The following is a 7,976-nucleotide window of genomic DNA, read 5'->3' on the forward strand; positions in this document are numbered from 1 at the left end:
ATCAGAAGGCAGTTTTTAAAGCAGGGGAAAATCTATTTGCTTTATATTGTGTTTCAGAAACTGAAATAGCAAAATTTCAACTTTGAGATACTGAGAAGGATTATAAATTTGAACGTTTAGGAAACATTCAATTTAATGTCATTCATGATTTTCTACACAATAGCCTTTGGTTGCTCTGGGTCATGCGAAATAAATAAGTGTTATATTCCAATCCATCTAAATCATATAGTGCAAAAAAAAGTTATATCCTAATACATCGAAATCATATAGTGCATATCTCATCATGATGAATATGATAATCCTTGAATGTATAATCTAAGTATTAGTAACAAGATAAAATTACTCTGTATCCTAAAGATGGGCAGTATTTAGCTACTTTCATAAAGCCTGGTAAAACCAAATGTATTTGTTCACTGAAATGGAGGTACTAAAATTACCAATATATTTGCCAAGGTCAAGTCAGCATTACTGATAGCACTGCCCTTTTACCAAATGATAAGATTCGTATCACAAGCCATTAAAATATTACCCAATAGATACAAGGAAACAGAATTAATCTAAAAAAGAAATGTCTTTTCATTATTCATTGAAACTGAATAAAACTAAGATAAAGCAAAGTTTGAAAAAAATAAAATCAATTAAGCCTTCCATTAAAACAAAATTAGACTCTAATTCCAAATGAGAAAAGGGATTTTCTGCAGCAGAAAGTGTTCTTTATTTAAAGAATAAAGATAAAAATAGATGAACTTACAAAATACAGCAGTCTTGTTTAATCACAGCAGGATAGTTGAGTATATTCTCTCAGAGTTCTTTTGGGGTACATTTCCTGAAAACAAAAATTAATGTTAAGGCCAAGCTTAAAAATAACCATAAGGAAACTATGGTTTTTTAATGGAAAGATCACACAAATGTTGTACAAATTTGGGGCCTATATAAGTAGTCTTTAAAATATAATACTGTTCTTAATTTCATTTCTGCCAATATTCAGATCATGTGAAAGAATTTATATAGATTTCTATATGGTTACAAAATATCTACATACTTCATAATAAGAAATAAACTGAAGTTTTATTTTCTAATAGAGAATTTCAAAATAATCTCTTCTGGCATAAGATAAGAAGGGTTGTTTGTGCCGTTTATGTGCTGCCAAACAATGTAAGACACTCAGGAACCTCTCCAAAGACAGAGGCAAAATTTTAAAAGTCAAACTAGAATATCTGGTTTCAACTTGATCCAGTTGTTTGATAAAATACAGTCTGAATTTGCCTCAATGTTTTGAACATAATGAGGATGAATAAAAGGATGCGGTGATTGAAGGATCAGCAACAGTTTCACTTTTGGATCCTTATGAAATCTAAGCAGCACATCGGGGGAAATATCCGCAAGTCATGTACTTCACTACCTCTATTATCCATCTGTATAAAACAACGCCAACTATTTTATCTCTTGTTTTAGGATCCACTCCAATAGAAGACATATGTGGCTACAATACTAAATTGCCTTTGTTTAGTTGAAAGGGCTAAGGATACAATTGTGTGTATAATGAGCTGGCATCAATATCTTATAATCTCTCTATATTCTTTTTTTTGTATGTAGGATGATCACAAGAAGGTATCTTAACAAACTAAAGTAATAGGGGATATTATTGATCATTTTTTCAAAGAATGTATACAGTAGCATTGTAGTTGCAGAGAAAAATGACATTTTCATATCAGAGTTGTATCTGTTTATGAAGTCAATGTACATAGCATTAAAGCAGAAATTATATAATAGTTATTTAAAATGAGCTTGCTTATAGAATTAATAAGTTGATATATAAAAGTCAACTGCTGACACTGGGAACACAAAGTAACCACATAAGGTAAGAAAACTAAATTCAAACTGTATACAACACATTAAAAATCAGATCAGTTAGAGAAACAACAAAAACAACAAAATATTTCTACAAGAAAAGAATACATTGCATAGAACCTTAAAAATTTCCATTAATTTTTAGATGATTATCAACTCAATTTTTTAAATGGGTCATTGTTATTATTTCCATTTCCACTGTTTTTTAATAAATTCTGTATTATAATTTTTGAACAAATTATGCATTTTCAAATTCTGAAAATAAGATATTACCAATCAAATACCCATTAAACAATTGCAAATAAATTTGACAAATTAAAGAATGATATATTTCCTTGGCTCAGGATGGAGAGGCCACTGTCTTCCAGCTTTAACTGTGGCTACCTGCAGTTTTGCTTATTTAAGCTGAATAACTTGGAGCATTCTCTATTGCAATGGATTTTATTTTTACATATTACATAGTTTAATGAAATTTATATATTAAAATCCAAGTTCCAAATACAAAGTATTATGAAATATCATTGGGTGCATTAGCATAATGAAAACAAACAGGAACAACAAACTCCAAACATTATGTTGTCATTGGTTGGATGAAAGAGATTAGGATTATGTATTCTACTGCTTCATGATTTTAGACTCCCCACATGGCCTTTTGAAAGCTTAATAACTTGATGCTTTCTCTCTACATAGGTACCTTTCTAACATTTACGTCCTTTTGTGTAATATGGCATGAAAGACAATAAAGAAAGAGAGAAAGAAAGGAAAAGAGAGAGGGAAGGAGAGATAAAGAGGAAAAAAAGATGCATACTTATGTATATGGGGAAAGGAGGGACCTCTAAACTGTGGTCAGCACTGGCATTCTTACATATTTGGGCATTTGGTGAGATAGGCGCCACAAACCTCTTTGTATGAATGACTTAGGTGAATCATGAGAAAAATCTAATAAATAATTGTATAGGTACATCTATCCCAGAAATAAATTATTCAGGGAGGGGTAGGGGGGATGTCAAAATTTAAGCAACAGATGGTGCATAACCATTAGACATGAGATTTATCTTTCAACACAATCTCCCTTGACTCATTGCATATTCTTTTGGAAAGAACAAGAATGTAAGTAAAAAGTGAACTACTGGACTGCTTTGGTTATTCAAATCGAGCATAACACTTCTCAGGGTGACCCACTCATTTTAAACATCATTTTAATTTTTATATAAAAACCATAACTGTTTAACCCCAAAGTACGAGACTTGCATATTTATTAAAACAAACTTTCCAGTAGAGGGGATAAAGCATTCCATTATAATAGGGTCATTATACATTATTCCGCTGGGGCTTATAAAGGAGGGACAAGTTGGTAAACTAAATATTTGTGAATCGAAAACCAGTGTTGATTTAATAACATATATGATAACCTTGGCTTCTGAACAAGTAGCTGAGCTTCAAAAAATATGTTTATCTACCTGGCAGTCAATTTATCTATCCATATATCAATAAATCAAATGATTAACCAATCAACCAATCTGTTGTTATATGTATGTACACATATATGTATATATAGTCATAAAAATAAAAACATCTCTCATTGAACTTAATGCACTGGTTATATTTAATATATTTTTATTGCAATTCACATTATTTTCTTATTGTTTATTGTAACATCAAGGTTTTTCTGAGTTCCCTGTTTAAGTAAAAGATGCTTCCAGTATGATACAAATTACATAAATGCAATTAGCAATTACCCATTAATAATTCAAAACTAAGTATTAATGAAGGCTTAACGATTTTTATATAATGATCCATTCTTTAAATGACAGGAATTGATAATATTTAGTGCAGAAATTTAATCAGTATAAAATTAAATGCTGTGCTAAAATTTGCTTTTTCCCAGTATAAAAGTATTATGTGTTATTATGTTATATTTTGCTATTTTTCCTAAGTACTATAAGTGCAATGAGATTTACAATGAAACTGTCAGAAGATAATTATTGAAACAGCTTATTTTATTATGATAAATAGTATTGAGACAAAAAAATGGTAAACTACACACACACAATAAAACGTTTGGAACATTGCAAAAATTTTGGAGAATTCAGAGTGAATTACCAAAAAAAAAAAAAAGGAAAAGGAAAAGACTTCAGAGCTATTAACTTTAGCAGAATATAGTACAAATCGTCACTGATGGAACGGCACATGAAATTATCTCCCACTGCCATGTCAACAACTACTGACCTTCAAGAAAATCTAGCAGACAAAAACAAATTCTGAAGAATCATCAAATGAAATGCGTTCCCTTACAATCTCAGAAGGTGGACATATTTTTAAATATTCAGCAATGAGCCACTTTTGCTGAAAATTTTGCAACTTACATAAGAAAGTTTAAATTTACGAAAGACAGAGCAAGAAGGAAGTTTGAGGGTAGTTATTTTATTCTGATATTTTTTAGATAAAAAAACTCATATGTACTGGTTTCTACATGCAAAGGGTCTCATATTTCTTTTCAATTTCTTCAGGGATAAAAAGCATCAACCATTACTTTAGAATGGACAATAATCAGTCATGAGCAATGAGGAAACGTGAATAAAATAAACGGGACAGCAATCACAGTGTTAGATATTTATAATGAAAATCTAATTTGGAAAAATCAGTAACTACTTTTGTTGAAGAATAGAGACTAAATGAAGATATGGCATGTTGTTGTTGAATATATAATATACATAATTTTGATTTTGGCAAGGCAAATGTGTTCAGAAGATCATCCAAGAAAGTTTATGAGAGTGATAATGGAAATTTTCTGCATTTGGCAGAGACCATAGTAAAACTTGATAATATTGTGAAAGAATATTTATTCAGACTACAAACATTGGCATCAAGTAATATGACACATCATTTAAGAAACTATATACAAAACTGAAGAGACATTGCAGAAATGAGTCAAGTCATTTTCAATAAAAGAAATGCTAAATGTTATTCAAATTATTTTGGATACAGTTCATGGAGTAAGTTTGGCATAACAAATTATAAATATTGTGAATTTAATAACTCAAAATTTTCAATACCTTAAAATAAATATTTCTGAGAAAATTTTCCAGGAGATGAAACAATAAGATACAATTTTTATGGATTCTTAAAATTCAAAATCTAGGAATAAAATAATTCTAAGATTTGGAAGATGCCATAGTTTCCACAGATATACACAGAAAGCAAAAGATTTCAGTAGAAGGTACATAAAAGAGAATTCTAAGGAATTCCACATTTGAAAATTTGCTCTCCCATCTCTAATTACGAATACTTTAAAATAGAGAAAAACTTTCTTTGGCTATCACTGATCTTTTCTTGTAAGGTTTAAAATCTAAATAATGTATCTTTACTTCATCAAACTTTAGATGATATTGATAATTTATCAACCATAAACATGAAATAAAGCATTATCAATAGTTAATGGGAAAGTTAAATTAAGGCCTTCATATCTCCAAAATCTCAAAACTGTCATGTAAAATGTTTACAAATTTCTTAATAGTAACCCATCGTCATAATAAATGTATAAATTCTAGAATGCTAGAAAATAGCATACTTTCCAAAATATCTGCTTTTAAATTTATTTCCTAACTATGCATGCTGTACTAAATAAAATTAACATTTTAGGACAGGAGTCTGCAAACTTTTTCATAGAGGGCAAAAAACTATTTTAGGATTTGTGGGCCACTCCATTGCACTCAATATTCTTTTTCATTTGCATGTGTTTATGTGCACAAGTGTGTGCTTGTGTGTGTGTGTTTACAATCCTTTAAAAACAGAAAAATCATTGTTAGCTCAAGGGCCATATAAAAGCAGGCCATAGTCTCTAGTCTCTGTTACAAGAGTTTTGTTGTCTATTACAGTAGCCCCTAGTCACATGTAAATTTAAATTTAAGTAGTTAAAATTAAATCAAAGTTTAAATTCTCAACTTCTTAATAATTACAAGTACTCAGTCACATGTGGCTAGTAGCTATCATCCTGAATGCCATACATAGAAAGCATTTCCAGAAAGTGCTATCATTCAACACTGTTGTAGAGAAAAATATACATGAGAACCAAAAGTGTGTGTATGTATGCATACCCTTTAAATTTATTAGGAAAAATAAAAGCAAGAATGGGCTAGATCTCTTGACATTGATGCTAACTTATTCCAAGCAGAAAATGCCAAAACTAAGAAGACGTAATTGACTATGAATTCCGTTATTACCATCTTTTATACAAAGTTAAAATCCATATAAATATGCCAAATCAATGTCTCTTTTAAATAATAGAATAGGCTGAGCATGCTGGCTCACGCCTGTAATGCCAGCACTTTGGGAGGCCAAGGCGGGTGGATCACTTGAGGTCAGGGGTTCAAAAACAGCCTGGCCAACAGGGTGAAACCTCATCTCTACTAAAAATACACAAATTAGCCAGGCATGGTGGCACATGCCTGTAATCCCAGCTACTTGGGAGTCTGAGACAGGAGAATCACTTGAAGCTGGATGGCAGAGGTTGCAGTGAGCCAAGCTCGCACCACTGCGTTCCAGCCTGGGTGATAGAGTGAGACACAATCTTAAAAAAATAAATAAATAAAATAAATAAATAAGTAAATAAACAATAGAATAATTTCTGCTTTAATATACATTTTTGTAATAATAAAACATAACTTTCTTCTTATTTTAGGTCAAGGCTTATCCCTTTTTAATGGAAATACAAGTTATCTAGGAACATTTTAAAAGGTGGATTTGGCTTCATTCGATCTGAATTGGGCTGTAAATTCTGCATTTCTACTAAGTTTCTAGGTGATGCCAAAACTTCTGTCCATAGACACAGTACGCATAGCAAGTTTCAGGATGATGCATTCAATTTGGTGAGTATAAAGGAAGCTATGTAAAACACCCAATTGATATTTACTAAAGTTTATAAAAATATGTATTAATGAGAAATCAGCCAATCAGGAACTAAAAACATTAAGTGATTTTTTAAAATCTAGCATGACACTTACTGAAGTTCTGTAAAATATTTACAGTAGTAATTTACCAAATACTTCAAAAGTGTTTCTCAGAATGTACTCAAATGTCTTCAATATCACTTGCCAAATATAATGTACGTTCTCAATACTGAAATTACGAGAAACAGCTGTCTGTAAAAAGACTATCAAATGTATCAACCTTTAATGTAGAAAATTCAATCTAGAACATGTAAGCATTGAGGCTGTCATAAATAATTGAGTTACAGATTTCTGATTTCCATAACAAAATTTCAGTGACTTAAACCTGAATCTCTTTCCAATGAACAAAGATCAATAAGAATATAAAATAAAACCATCCATATTCCATAGCATAATTGTGAGATAATTATTATAAAACATTCAATAACATGTGAATGAAAATGTAAATAAATGTTTAAAATCAACACTGACGCCAGGCGCAGTGGCTCACATCTGTAACTCCAGCACTTTGGGAGGCCGAGGCAGGTGGATCACTGGAGGCCAGGAGTTCAAAACTAGCCTGGCCAATGTGGAGAAACTCCATCTCTACTAAAAATACAAAAACTAGGTGGACATGGTGGTGGGCACCTGTAATCTCAGCTACTCAGGAGGCTGAGGCAGGAGAATCACTTCAACCTGGGAGGTAGAGGTTGCAGTGAGATGAGATCCACCACTGCCCTCCAGCCTGGGTGACAGAGCAAGACTCCATGTCAAAAAAACAAATAAAAAAATCAGCATTGATAGTTATAAGTCTATTCAGAGGTAAATTTAAAAACATATAAGTGAAATCAGTGAAGTGATTTTTATTAATGATAGAAAATGGATAACATCAACTAGTGCTCATAATTGTAAGTACAGAAAAAGAAAGTTTAAGCAAAAAGATAAAAAGGAACAAACAACTCAAAATGAGTATAATCGAAGTCACTCAAAAAGTCACTAACAAAAAAACAAACAACAGAAAAGACATAATATTTTAAATAAATATTTCAGTCAAATATTCCAGAAACTAAAAACAAATTCTTTTTATATGGAAAACATCAACTTGTACTTGGGAAAACAGTAAACCCCAAGACAGAACTTAATATTCTATTAAAATCATTAGATTTTGAGGATTACAAAAAATCTTATGGGCATACA

At 31.0% G+C, this 7,976-nt stretch overlaps 1 protein-coding gene across 1 annotated transcript in view; it reads right to left on the reverse strand.

Moving 5' to 3' along the window:
* MARCH1 (membrane-associated ring finger (C3HC4) 1, E3 ubiquitin protein ligase) overlaps positions 1 to 829 on the reverse strand; it is a 594,955-nt gene extending 594,126 nt beyond the window's left edge. Inside the window, exon 1 of the mRNA XM_011983989.1 lies at positions 752 to 829. The gene's annotated coding sequence lies outside the window, so the exon portion shown is untranslated. The remainder of the gene's footprint in view (positions 1 to 751) is intronic.
* Positions 830 to 7,976: the final 7,147 nt, after the last annotated feature.

The sequence above is a fragment of the Mandrillus leucophaeus genome, unplaced genomic scaffold (assembly GCF_000951045.1).
Source record: "Mandrillus leucophaeus isolate KB7577 unplaced genomic scaffold, Mleu.le_1.0 Scaffold259, whole genome shotgun sequence".
Lineage (NCBI taxonomy): Eukaryota > Metazoa > Chordata > Mammalia > Primates > Cercopithecidae > Mandrillus > Mandrillus leucophaeus.